The following is a 13196-nucleotide window of genomic DNA, read 5'->3' on the forward strand; positions in this document are numbered from 1 at the left end:
TTCTCAGTTGAAAGCCAGTACTGCAACATGGTGAAATATGGTCTAACTGTCAACGTTTAATCAACATTTTCAAAAAGTCTGTAAAAAACGTTCATTCTTGAACCGGTTTTGAACGTCTTTTCACTGTGACCACTGATTTTTTTTTTTTTTTACGTGTTTTCAATGGAAAAAAGCTCACTGCCAAAGAAGAAAAAAAAAATTAAAATGGACAATTTATGGCCCTGATGCTGCCATCCATTCATCAGATTTTGTCTCTATACATTATCTTTTTATAATCTGTGAGTACAAGATATGGATTAAGGCTGCAACATGTGACTAATGCATTAACCGTGTTCTATAAAAAAGCCCAAACAAAAATATACATCACAATTTCCAAAAGCCCAAGGTGGTCTGAAAACCGAAGATGTTCACTTTATAATCACAGGATACAATAGGCAAGCAGAAATTTTAGATGCTGGGACCTGACATTTAGGCTTTTTTAAAACTACTCAAAATAACTGAATTAATTATAGCTCTAATATGAATATTTTGCATTATATTTTTGGGGCATTGTATGCCTTTTTTAGAGTCATAGTCATAGACAAGAAACAAGCGGGAGAGAAATGCTACAAAGGTTACTGCAAATAGACTCAAAAGGACAACGAAGACAATTACAATCACCACGAAGACACATAAAACCCCCTCATAGAGATGCAAAACAAGTACATTAAAACACAAATTGACCACAAATACAAATAACACCAAAGGAGAACTAGCACAATGAGTAGCAGAATGGCCACAGATAGATGCAATACAACCACTAAGACACAGAATCACCAGAGAGAGAAGCAAAATAATCACAAAGAAATGCGGGTGGTGAATTGAAGTATGGCTGCTCCCTGTGTAGGAGGAGTGGGGGGGCCTTTTGCCTGTCTGTGCCCATTATGTCATCATCTGTCCATGTGCCCACACAATGTACAGCAAGTCCCTGCAATGTCACCATCAGACAGACTAGGAATGAAACACGAACCAACTGATGGTGTGTATAGAAATATAGCCTACTAATTTTTTTAAGTTAAAGTTAGACATTGGCTCCAGGCTCAACATGGACAGTGAGGGATACTTCACATGTCCAACTGTTAGCATCCCTTGTCTGTCTCTCTCCTCACAGAGCTAACTGTTCCTCACTGCCGAGGCCTGTCAGGACAAGGAGAGGGTAAATATTACCCTGATTAATGTTGAAAGACTTCAGGCTCCATTTGTGCAAACACAATTCAGCAGTAAATTACATGGTGAGATCACTGCTTTCTCCTGCTCATTTAGATACAGAGTGACAAAATCTTGTCTAATGTGTCACATATATCTGTAATTCCAAAAGGCTTCTGCATGTACGTGTGTGTGTGTGTGTGTGTGTGTGTGTGTGTGTGTGTGCAAAGCACTTATTAATCTGTCCGTGGCCTTTTGCTTGCTTATGAAGTCCTGATTGTGTGTCATTGTTTTGGCTTCATTTATTTGAACACACACCCTGTAATCATGCTCACAAATACATGGCTTTAAAAAGGCGAGCTGCCATTTTCATCATGGTAGTAACAAAGTGCATTTGAAATCATTCTGACTTCCCCTGAGCTGAGCCATCAGTGCTCACACAATACCAATCAGGAGATAAAACTCTCGGCTTCAAAGCTTCAGGCTTGACTATGTTAATAATATTAATAAAACAGCAAATTGAATGTGTGGGCTAAGAGGTGGGGGGAGAAAGTGTCTTGAAATCCTCTAAAGACATCCGTCTTTGTCTCCGACTCTTGTTTCTCTTTTGATTATTGGCTCATTGAAAGTGAAGGCTAATGACAAAATAGCGGGCTAATTCCTGTAATTATGTGTGTTTGTCACAGGAAATTTACGAATGACAGCACTTCTTTTTCTGATCTTCAAGCCAGTAGCTTCGGGGGTGGCATTGTTACTAACAAAGCAGTTCCAGACAGGTCATGAATTAGTGAGGTATAGATGTAGGTGGCAAGAAAAAAATAGCTCCCCTGGGGAATGCTTGCAAAACAAACTTAACCCCTGGCCGCTACATTGTGTTGTTGTCAAGAACAATTCACATCAACGGAGAGGTAAAGAATCCACGTGCATGTTGTTGCGAAGTTGAGGCAAAAGCAAGAAATGAATGTCCAATAACAAGGACGTAACAACATGTTACATTATGTCTTGATATAAAAGACAATGTTGAAAGGAGCAGAGAAATTTCCAAAGGGTTTTAAGGATTTCAATTGTCCAGTACCTTCCTGAAGCTGTCACATGGAGAAAGGGCACATCTATTTGACCTCCATAAAACATTTTTTTTGAATACCACTATATTTTTTGACCTTCATAATAAATGGTTTCAGCAGCAACATGAAGTACACAAAGGAAATGATTATTGTGAGCAGGAGAGAGGTTGAATAGAGGCAGATGGGTCAGACAGGGGTCAGTACAGGCTTTTTAAAGCAGATGCTGACTTTTTTGTGCTGAAACATTTTTTGATGATATTCAACAATTTGAGCAGATAACTGCTGTGCTGTTTTTGCAATGTATTCACAGATGATACTTGGTTTGTGCTTCCACAAATTCTTGGACTTTTAGAGGGTTTTTTTTAGTTTGAGTTACTAAATTATTTTCTTCTGTGGTCAGTCATGGTGGCTACAGCTGCTCACAACAGTTATCCAGGTTCTGTGCCTTATTTATAAATTCTAACAATCAGTACATTCTGTACTTTTGAGAAGTAATTCCAAATCCATCTGAGGAATGTGGAACATTGATCATCTTGTTACTACAATGCAGTGCTCTGCTGGGAAACCCTGGGTCCTGTGGATGCCACTTGACACACCACCCACCCCAACACTGTTGTGGACCACGTATGCCCCCTCATGACAACGGCACTCCCTGATGACTCCCCCCTGCAGGACAATGCACCAACACACAACAAGACTGCTTAGGAAAGGCTTGAGGAACAAAACAGGCATGACCATGCCTTGATAGCTCAGAGCTGTTTTGGCTGCACAAGAGGAACCTGCACCATATTAAGTAGGTGGTTTTAATGTTGCGGCTGATCGGTGTATATCTACAGCGAGCAGGTCCTCTCCCACTGAGTGCTGCTCTAACATTTTTCTACAACAGCCGAGAACGGACAAACCATACACTGATTTTAGAGAGGGCAACATGGTGGTGCAGTGGTTAACACTGTCGCCTCAAAGTAAGATGGTCCTGGTCTCAGAATACAATGATTCCTTATTATGTGTTACACTTCAAAACTGCTTTAAGACTATAGCTCTTAGAAAATAATCATTGTAACACTTATTATAACTTAGACTAAGTTTGGTTGTGACACCATGCGACTCCAAAGTCAAAGCATCGATTGTGTTCATGTTAATAATTTCAGTTAACACATTCATAGTTGTATTATCCAACAGCTGAAGGGTGCACCATGATTGAGGGACATTAACTGAATTTGGGCATTTTCCAGCACTTTGGTGCCCAAGACAGAACTTGTGGGTATAAATACCCTTTACTAAAATTGTTCAGGGCTGAAACATGTTTGAGTGAAGAAGAAATATATTTTCATCAGTACAGGAGCGTGGAGGGATTGTCTCAGTTTGTGTTAGTTTTGCCTCAGCATCTTTTCTGATAATGACACGAGGAGTCAAAACATTTTTCAAATCCTACACACTTCATGAATGTGCTTTATTTATTTTTTGTGCATGGTGCCTGTGAATGTCTTTTTAAAGGCTTGTTTGGTTGCTGGCTGTTTTTTCTGTTTATTTCCAAAGTTAGTTACAGTATATCCTCCAGAGCTCACCAGCTCCAGCAGCTGTCACTTGTTAATCCAAATATCTGTTCCTCCACTCCAGTCTGTTTGTCCAATTAACTGCACAGAAAGACATACTATTTGTGTGACATTTGCATATAAATTCTCAAAAATGCATCAACACCAGAGCCACGGCACAGAAGTGAGAATCAGTGACGCCATTTAGTTAAAGTGGAGCCGAGCAGACAGAGCTAGCTGTCACTCAAAGTAGCCACACCCTTAATTATGCATAACTTTAAGAGGTGCTGCAGTCTTCTGTTCTTCTGTTTTGAATTCAATTTCAGCTCCGGAGGCTTCTGCTTGCCTCCACCTCAGAAACCACCAGAGAAATTGCAAGGGGCAAGGCTAAACCACCTAACATTAGCCATGCTGCCGGCTTGTTTACGTATATCTATAGGTCGCACTACATGTTACAGTAGGCCCACTTACTACAATATATGTATTAGGTAATATTAATTAGTAATATTATTACTGCTCTGTCTCTAAGTAAGACATGTCTGTTTCCACCGTGATGCACCAGCATCTCTGACAAGCATGAGCACCATCAAACGGACGTACAAATGAGCGTACACCATAGTCAACAGTCTAAGAACACACTGGATTTGGAGTCTATTCCTGCCCTCAGTCTGCCTGATTCTGTCAACACCAGCAGGAGTATCTGTGTGTGATTGTGTGTGATTGTGTGTGTGTGTGTGTGTGTGTGTGTGTGTGTGTGTGGGTGGGTGGGTGAGGATTGTGCATGTTAAGTGTCCAGGTGTACCTTTACACCTGAACACTTAAGAAGGTTACACAAATATTCAATTCAAACAAACAAATTCTAATGAACTTACATTCTGTCTGTTTTCAATGAAGTGAAGCTTTAACAAGCACAAAGTGTGTGGCAAGCCCCCTGTTGTCATCCCATGATTTCATTGGTTAGTCATGTAGCTCTGAACCCTGCCATTAACTGGAAAAGAGTGTGTATGTGGGAGGGCAGCTTAGCCGGCAACTAAAGGGCCACTTGGAGAGTTTGGGTCCCTCCAGATTGCCGTAGCAACTACTCTACTTCATAGCTATTTGAGTGAAATCGGCCACACCTATCCAACCCTCTCACCCTGTCTCCACAGTCCCCTTCCCCATAACCCCCCCACCACACACACACACACACACACACACACACACACACACACACACACACACACACACACACACACACACACCACACATCCAAGCTAAAAACAACCTTGCCCTGTAAAGGGTTGAGTGGCTCTCTACCACCACTTCTGTAAGAATAATACACTCACTGCGTAAATGTATTCTGGTTACTGAATAAGTGCCTGTGTTTAGTTTCATATTCCACTGGATGAATCACTGGTGGGGGTGTTTGAGGAAAACTAAAAGAAAAAAAGCTAGTTTAATGGAAAATTGTCCTCGTATGGAGTCTTTATAACCAACAAAGTACGGCAAAAACAACAGAGACAGTTGTTTTTTCTACAAAGGCTTTGCAGTTAAGCCACCATTCTACTTAGACATGTCTAGCACCATAGTAATTGCTATAAGAATGTGGGTAGTAAATGATCACTAACCTACACGGTTGAGAGTTTTCTAGTTCAAAATACTCGTTAGCTTGAGCTTGACTATGAGCAAAAGCTGGACATTGGCTCCATTTAGCAAGTACCATATCACTTTAATGTTAATACACTGTGAGCCACTTCTAATGCTAGATGCTACAATCATAACTGAGATGTGTTATGCTGAAGTTTAAAAGTATTAAGGCTGCTATTAATTAGAAAATGATATTGACTACCTAACAAAGAGGGAAAATTATGAAAATGATGTGTTGACCTGTGGTGAGGTGTTAGAGGTGAGAATAGTTCAGAAACACAGTCACTTTCTTACTTTTCAATTCTGTTGTGTCTAGAAGTCACATTTCTAATCTGACTGGCAAAACTAGATCTCCACAAATGAAATGAAATGAAAATGGACAATTATGTGAACTTTTATGTCAAGAATTAACTTATGTCATAAGGTAACCACCAGCTACCACACTCTGCTCGTATTCTCCTTACAAATTGCAGCTTAAATCTGACACTACTGATGAATACATAATAAATATGACACGTTGATGGATGTTGGCTAGGCCTAATTTCTTACAAAAGTAATGTCAGATGCAGTACATTATCACCTACATCCACAGAGGGTTTTTAAGCCATATCAGGCAGACTCTTTCATGAATAACAAAGTATTTGACTATCTGTGCAAATAATGCACTTTTTTAATACAATTTTTATTGCAAAAATTTGATAATTTAGCACAGCCACAAAATGCCCATTGTAATTATGTAATAATGTATTATTATTATTATTATTATTATTATTATTATTATTATTATTATTATTATTATTATTACACCAACGTCTTTTGTAGTCTGTCTCATCATTTCTAACTCTATACGTTTTTCTATACATTTCTGATATTCAGTGTATCGTCATTTTGAATCTATGAACTGGACTCTTTTTTTTTTGCCAACACAGTTATTTGCTTCATGCTGCAGTTCTAAGTAGTCTATAAAGGCATTGTTCTTTATTGTGCATTAACTCTGGAGGTGATTTCCCAAGAATGATATGAATTTTTTTTATATTACAAATATCTCTAATATTATGACAGACTGCCCAAATGATTTTAAAATAATTAATTATAATTAATAATTCTTTATAATAACTAAGAATAATCTTAGGTTAATTCCTGAAGTTCTTCTCATATTTATAGTAAAATAATTGTATATGTACATCACTAAATAGAGAATTGAAATGAAAGAAATATTACACCAACACCAAAGAAAAATGACCAATAAGGAAAATTAGTGTGGGCAGTCTCTCAGTAACACTTTCATGTGTTTGTATTGGACAGGTCAAATAATCCTGCATCAGCCTCCACAACCCTCTTGTTCTGTCGCCCCACCTAAACATGCACACGAATATTAAAGTCCATCAGGTTCTGTCCATCAGCACTGCTCACCATGCTCTTTTACTTTGGCTTAGGTATACTTTCATGTCTTTCACTGTTGTGGTCATTTACATAGTTTCAATACATTCTTTTTTTGCCTCTGTCTTCACTGCCTATAGTGTTTCATCTTATGTGCATCTATATCATTCATCACTGACTATTTCAACAAAAGCATGGAAATTCTATACAATAACAATTTCAATTTTAAATCAATCTCATTACTCCTTAAATCCACTTGGTGGCAGTGTTGATTTATGAAGACTCCACCACCTGTCCACACTTCAGTTCATCACCCAGCTAACACTCACTATCTCTGTGAGACCTGATGTTTAAATTGTGTAGTCCAGGGTATTGGGGACATGGATGTTGCGGACTTTCATACAGTGGGAAATAATATGGGGTCCAGATTGAAGACTACATAACAGAAATGGATCCATTCTTTTTTCTTTTTCTTTTTTTTACTTTGCATTAATGACCAACCATCTCAACAAAAATGGACCACTGTCTAGATTATTCATGTATGCAGGAACAAGCTAATCTTGAGGACACCGCGGCCATTTGATACCTCTGGGGAATTACTACAATTGCTGTATATTTTCTCCAGTTTATTAATTTTTCTCCAGTATTTTTACACTCGGTTTACTGTATGCAATTGTGAAAACTTTTAACAATTAAAGGATGTGTTATTCCTGGCAAAATGCATTATTTTGGAAGACTTTAAAAGTGTATTGCAAAAGAATTTTAATTTCTAAAAAAAAACTAAAATAATCAACAAAGTGAAGAGACAGTTTTGATGTAATGTCAAAGACGTCTATGCACTGTGTTGCAGAGATGTCTACCAAAGTTAGCATGCTAATCAGCTAGCCCTGTCTCCTTTTCATAGCATCACTTTGCACCAATTCTCATTCTGGTTTATTGAAGAAGAAAAAAAAACCCCTCTGGCTTATTTGTAATTCTTTAAACCAAACACAATTTCCTGAGTTGGTGCTAAACCCACGATGAAGCACGGTGTCCCTGCAAAATGTGTCGGGGTAAACTTGTTTTACAAGTGGGGAGGCGAGCCCTGGCATTAACATGACAGTCTCTGCAGAAGAAAAGGTAACAGCTGCTAGCTTGTTTAGGCTCGTACCATCAGGTTAGTGTTGGAGTAACTTGCCATTTTCAGCATGTAGGTTGATTGCTTGGAGGTTGTTGTTTCCTGTAGAGAGGGGATTTTCAAATCACTAACACGCAGATAGCAGAAGGGAGGGGGGAATGCCGCTCAGTGGCAGGCTTATACCAACAGTCTTCATCCAGTGAGTCGAACACATTATAGCCGTGCATGTAAGGTTCAGTAAGCACTCCTTCCTGGCCAAACTTTGGAAATACTTTGATTCTAGTCTGCCTTGGCAGTTCAGTCCAAGTAAAACCTTGATTAAATGAGTAGAAAACACCACACAAACGTTTGTTCTTCTAAAGACATATACATTTTATTGGTGACAGTGAATACCTGGCATTGATCCAAATACACTCCTTAATGTGGGAAAATTGCAAGAGAACAAGACAAGACATTTAAGGAACTCAAGATTAAAAAAAATAGCATCAACTCCTTTGCGTCATCGATAAAGAACTGAAAGAACAAAGTGTAGATTGTGATGCTGAGATAATCCTAACTAGAAGCTCATCATTTCAGCTGTAAAAGTTTTAGATAGTGGTAAGCAGATACTTGTACAAGATGCAAGCTGGCTAGACTGCTACCTCAAATCAAACCCACTGAATCACTTTATTTCAGACTGACTGACCAAAAGATTTGACATCTTAACTGAAATGTCAAATGCTGCCTCACATTACGAGAATAAACCACTAATGTCAGCTAAACATGTCTTCATATAAATTTATCATAGCTTTAGGTATAAAGCTGCTACATAACAGCATCATGTGCATCACATAATACTCAAGGTTCCACAAAAGACATTGTATTTATCTAACCAAGGAAACAATACAACATGGTATTATTAGATCCTTCCACTTGATATCCCTCTATGTGAGTACAGAGACATGTAGCAAGAATAAAAGGTTATTAGGTTAGTTATCAGTAAAGTATGTGAAGTGCTGCCCTGCTATGGTAGTCAGTTATGAGCTGCCATCAGTTACGAGCATTAATATCAACTATATCAGCTCAGAAAGCAGCAGGGTTTTACCCACAGCCCAGCCAGGCTCCAACACTGTGACAAGGCTGAGGAGCACACAGTTTATTCCACAAAACACTACCATCATCATCATCATTTGTGGCAAACCTTCGTTTGGTGTATTAGTAACAGAATTCAACTTGTTTGTTACTTGTTGCTGTTAAGTCATTCTTATGTGACACATGCAAAACATGCATTGCAGAAAGAGTGTAGAAGACAGCAGTGTGCAGCTTTGTACATTGACACTGAAAAGCGAGATAAGCCTTGATTCACAGTTCAAAGAAAATGGCTTTAAAACTGGCTGTAAGGTCACATCATCAACATATCAAGATCTTGGAAACACTACTGTGCCTGTAGGGATCCCCAATGACTCTCCAAAACAAGTATTTGACTAACAGGTTTATTCCAGTCTTTATCAGTGATTTTTTTTGCGAGATGATTTGTGTCAAGCTCCACGCTAATCAACTGACATAGAGACTTGTGTAAAAAAATCTTGTGAACAACATCTGGCTCTTTAAGTAGTGTTGGATATGGTTACTCATTGAACTGGTAGTATCAAACTCTAACTACCACAGCACTGCTGAAGCCAGGGTAATGGCTGGGTCAAACCAGCATCTATGACAGCAAAATTCTGGACCAATTTAATTCAGTTTAATAGAATCAGTGAAATCACTCATGGAGACAAAGTTCATTTGCACAGTGCTCTTGTGTTGAATTCAACTTTGGTGAACTCTGAGGACGTCAGGATGCTTCAAGTTAAGTGATTGCCTAAAAACATTTTTTGTAACTTTCCAATCTGACAGTCATGGCTGTGTGACACAGTGTTTAATGCGGTTGGAAACTACTGCTATCACACCATGAAGGACTTGTTCCTGTTCCCTGACAGTACATATTATTGCACTGCACCCAGACTCCAAAAACAAACAACAGACAAAAAGTTCTGTAAAGTTCTTTGAAGCATAATGTGACCTTCACACATGAGTTTGCACTGTTGACAATAGCAAACTGATTTTGAGTTCACCTTTGCAGGAACAAAACCCTTAGCTGTCGTACCACACATCTCTGCTGGTGAATGAGAAGTAACACCAACAGAACATTTTTCCATAGAGTAAAGCAACATTTTGTAACTATTTTACCTCAAAACAACAGCTTCAAAATCATTTTAATGTAACAGTGACTTGTCATACGGTTAATGGTGTCACTGTCTCAGTCTCCATAATGCTTGTTTCTGCACTATGTAACTTCAGTGAGTGGGCAGGATCACAGTGTGTAACACTTTACAGCAGCACATCACGCACAGCACCAACTATCAGTGATTTTGTTGAAACTGGATCATATTTTATGGAGACAATGCTTTCTGGTTTTTCCCTCTGATGTCCTCCGCCTGCCCTGCCTCGACTCTCTCCAAGACAGAAATGTCATCACATTGTCCTGATGTGCTGAGTTTTGTTGTAGAGTGGAGTTCTAGTTGTTTACAGCTAGCACTTAACGTAACATTACATTATATCTGACAAATTGTTACCGAAGTGGGTTTTTTTTCCCACAAAAAACAAATTCCAACATAATGTTGCTTCAAACTAGCCACAAGCTATGGTACCCACTGCATGGTGTGGTCACTACATCCACAAACTGGATCGAGGGCAGTGAGATTGTTTCCACTAATGTTGTTGCAGTTTCTCATGGCTGCCAAAAGAGGTGGATGATAGGAGAGTTCTCACAGTAATGCCCCTTTAAGGCTACTTGAGAAGTTTTTTCCAGAGGATGCTTGGCAAACATGTTGAACCCTTCCATGCGGAAACGGCCTTCAATGAACCAGTGTGATGCTCAGTGATTACTTCTGAATTCACACTTGTATATAAAGCTAAGAATATTGAATGTTCTCATGGGCTGAGTGAATCTTGACATCATCACATTCTAATCATACTAGGCACTCTCTTCATAATCATCTGGACAGGTGGCTTTTTACTTCATTATTGCTGACTATCTTCAACACAGAAATAATTAATGTTAAACTCAATGGCTCAAGTTCTTTGCAGTACGTTGAACATATTGTCTTCAAATTTGTTCACTGAATATGTAATGAAACATTATGAAACCCATACAGCACTTGTACTGCAGGTGGGATGGAGAGGGACATTTGAGACATTCAGATACTGCTACCATTTCAAAACTAACTAACAGTAGACTTGTTCATTGAAATACTTTTTTAAGGACGGAGGTATTCAAGTTTCTTTTGTGATTGCAAAAAAAAAAAAAAGAGGAACAATAGCACATCCAATCTCTCAATTCAAATGAGTACAGCGATCAAAGCTGCCTCGGCCACTCATGCTATGGCTGGTGAGAAAAAAAACGTTGAGAGATGTCCATGTGAAAGCACACACACGCACACACACACACACACAGTTCCAAAGCTGCTGAAACAATGCTAGAAATCTCTACAATATTTAAATACTGTATTTACAGAAATAACCATACTTTATCATTTGTCACACTTGGATTGAAAATATTCAAGTGGGCATTTAGTCTGCATGTAATAATCAAAGGAGCATAAAGAAATCAAGGCAACAATTAAGCACATTAGATGGCTGGACTTGCTTTTTAGATTTAGCCTGCAGCATGTTTCACATTCTTGGATACAGATGGAACTGTGGATACTCTTAAAGTGGTTTTGTTTGATGTGGCCTCTTTATCAAAGATCAGATATAATTGGCATAATTGCCATTATTCTCCAAAGCATGCCATCAGTTTTATATTGACTTCCCATTGTCCACATTGACTTGGATATCAGTACAATTATAGGACTAACTGCTATTCAAACTAGAATCACCGCCTTGCGGTTGTATGCTTTCGCGCATTGCTGTTCCTGAGCTGTGGCGTTGAATAATGGGCAGAACATGTTTAGCAACATATTATTATGTCACAGTGCATTTAACGTCTGATCTTTTGGATATCAAATGTCATCACTTTATGCTTTTATCCATTTGTCTAAAATGTTATCATAATCATCATATGAGTTCTTGAGTTACGGCCAAAAATGTTTTTTGTGAGGTCACAGTGACCTTTCACCACAAAATTTGCGGAAACTCCATCGAAGCATTTCTGAAATATCAAGTTCACAAGAAAGGGATGCGGCGAGTGACCTTGACCTTGACAACCAAAATCGAATCAGGTCAGTTCCGTTCACTGTACCAAACTGCAGACAGACAATGTTAGAGACTAGTTGGTGACCAAGTGAAGCGTTCAGCAGCTAAAGAGACAGATATTTTTCTCCAGAGTTGCTGGAAACCAAAAACAGATCTCAAAATAAAGTGACTATTGGACTTCAGCTTCAACCCCCTTCAATCAATGCTAATGGTGCTCCATGTCTCCTGGATGCGAATAGTCAGTTTGCTAACATGGTACCATATTAACTTTAGAAAGTGAGAATATGTGGATGTCTACAGCTTGTTTCGCTGCCCTCAAGTGGTCAAAAATGTCCCACAGTCAACTCTTGGTCCTATCTTCATCCATAGCTGATGTGTTTTCCACAGCCATTACTTACTATGAACAAGCTTAAAATGGAAGCTAAGTGTGTGTAACTTTAGCCTGACTGGCCATGTATCTTTAGGATTTGGAAAACTCTTGTAGACGTTGAGGCACTACTATGCAATGATTTCAAAAAACTGATAAACAAGATTGCAGTGGATTACTATTACTAATGGCTTTCTGGATTGTATAAAATCAATCTGAGATAAAATGTTATGCTTTGGAAAATGTCTGGGTGATGTATTAAGAAATTGTGCAAAACCACTGGTGTAGCATTCACAACTGTAATGAGGTGGACCTGATGTAAGTTCTGAACATGAACAGTATGAAGTCCATCCAAGCTTGATGACAAGGTTTTATAACCTTTTTATACTCAAAATGTGGTTTATAGTGCACAGATATACAATGATCTGCTGTAATCTGACAGAAAACATTAGAGAAAGTGAAGCAAGTAGAGATGCACTTGATCAAGGCTGAGAAGTGATCAAATATGAACAGTGTAGAAGCCTTTATCTTTCCTGTCAGGAGCTTTTAAAGGAATAGTTCACTCTAGAACGAAATTCAGTCATTATCGACTCACCCTCATGCTGATGAGAAGTCCGGCGTAGTTTCTTATTCCTCAAAGTGCAGCTGGAGACCCGCGGGGCTACCCTCCCCCAGGAATAATCCATATAACGAGCGTCAATTGTGCCCGA

Source organism: Pagrus major, chromosome 15, assembly GCF_040436345.1.
Source record: "Pagrus major chromosome 15, Pma_NU_1.0".
NCBI lineage: Eukaryota > Metazoa > Chordata > Actinopteri > Spariformes > Sparidae > Pagrus > Pagrus major.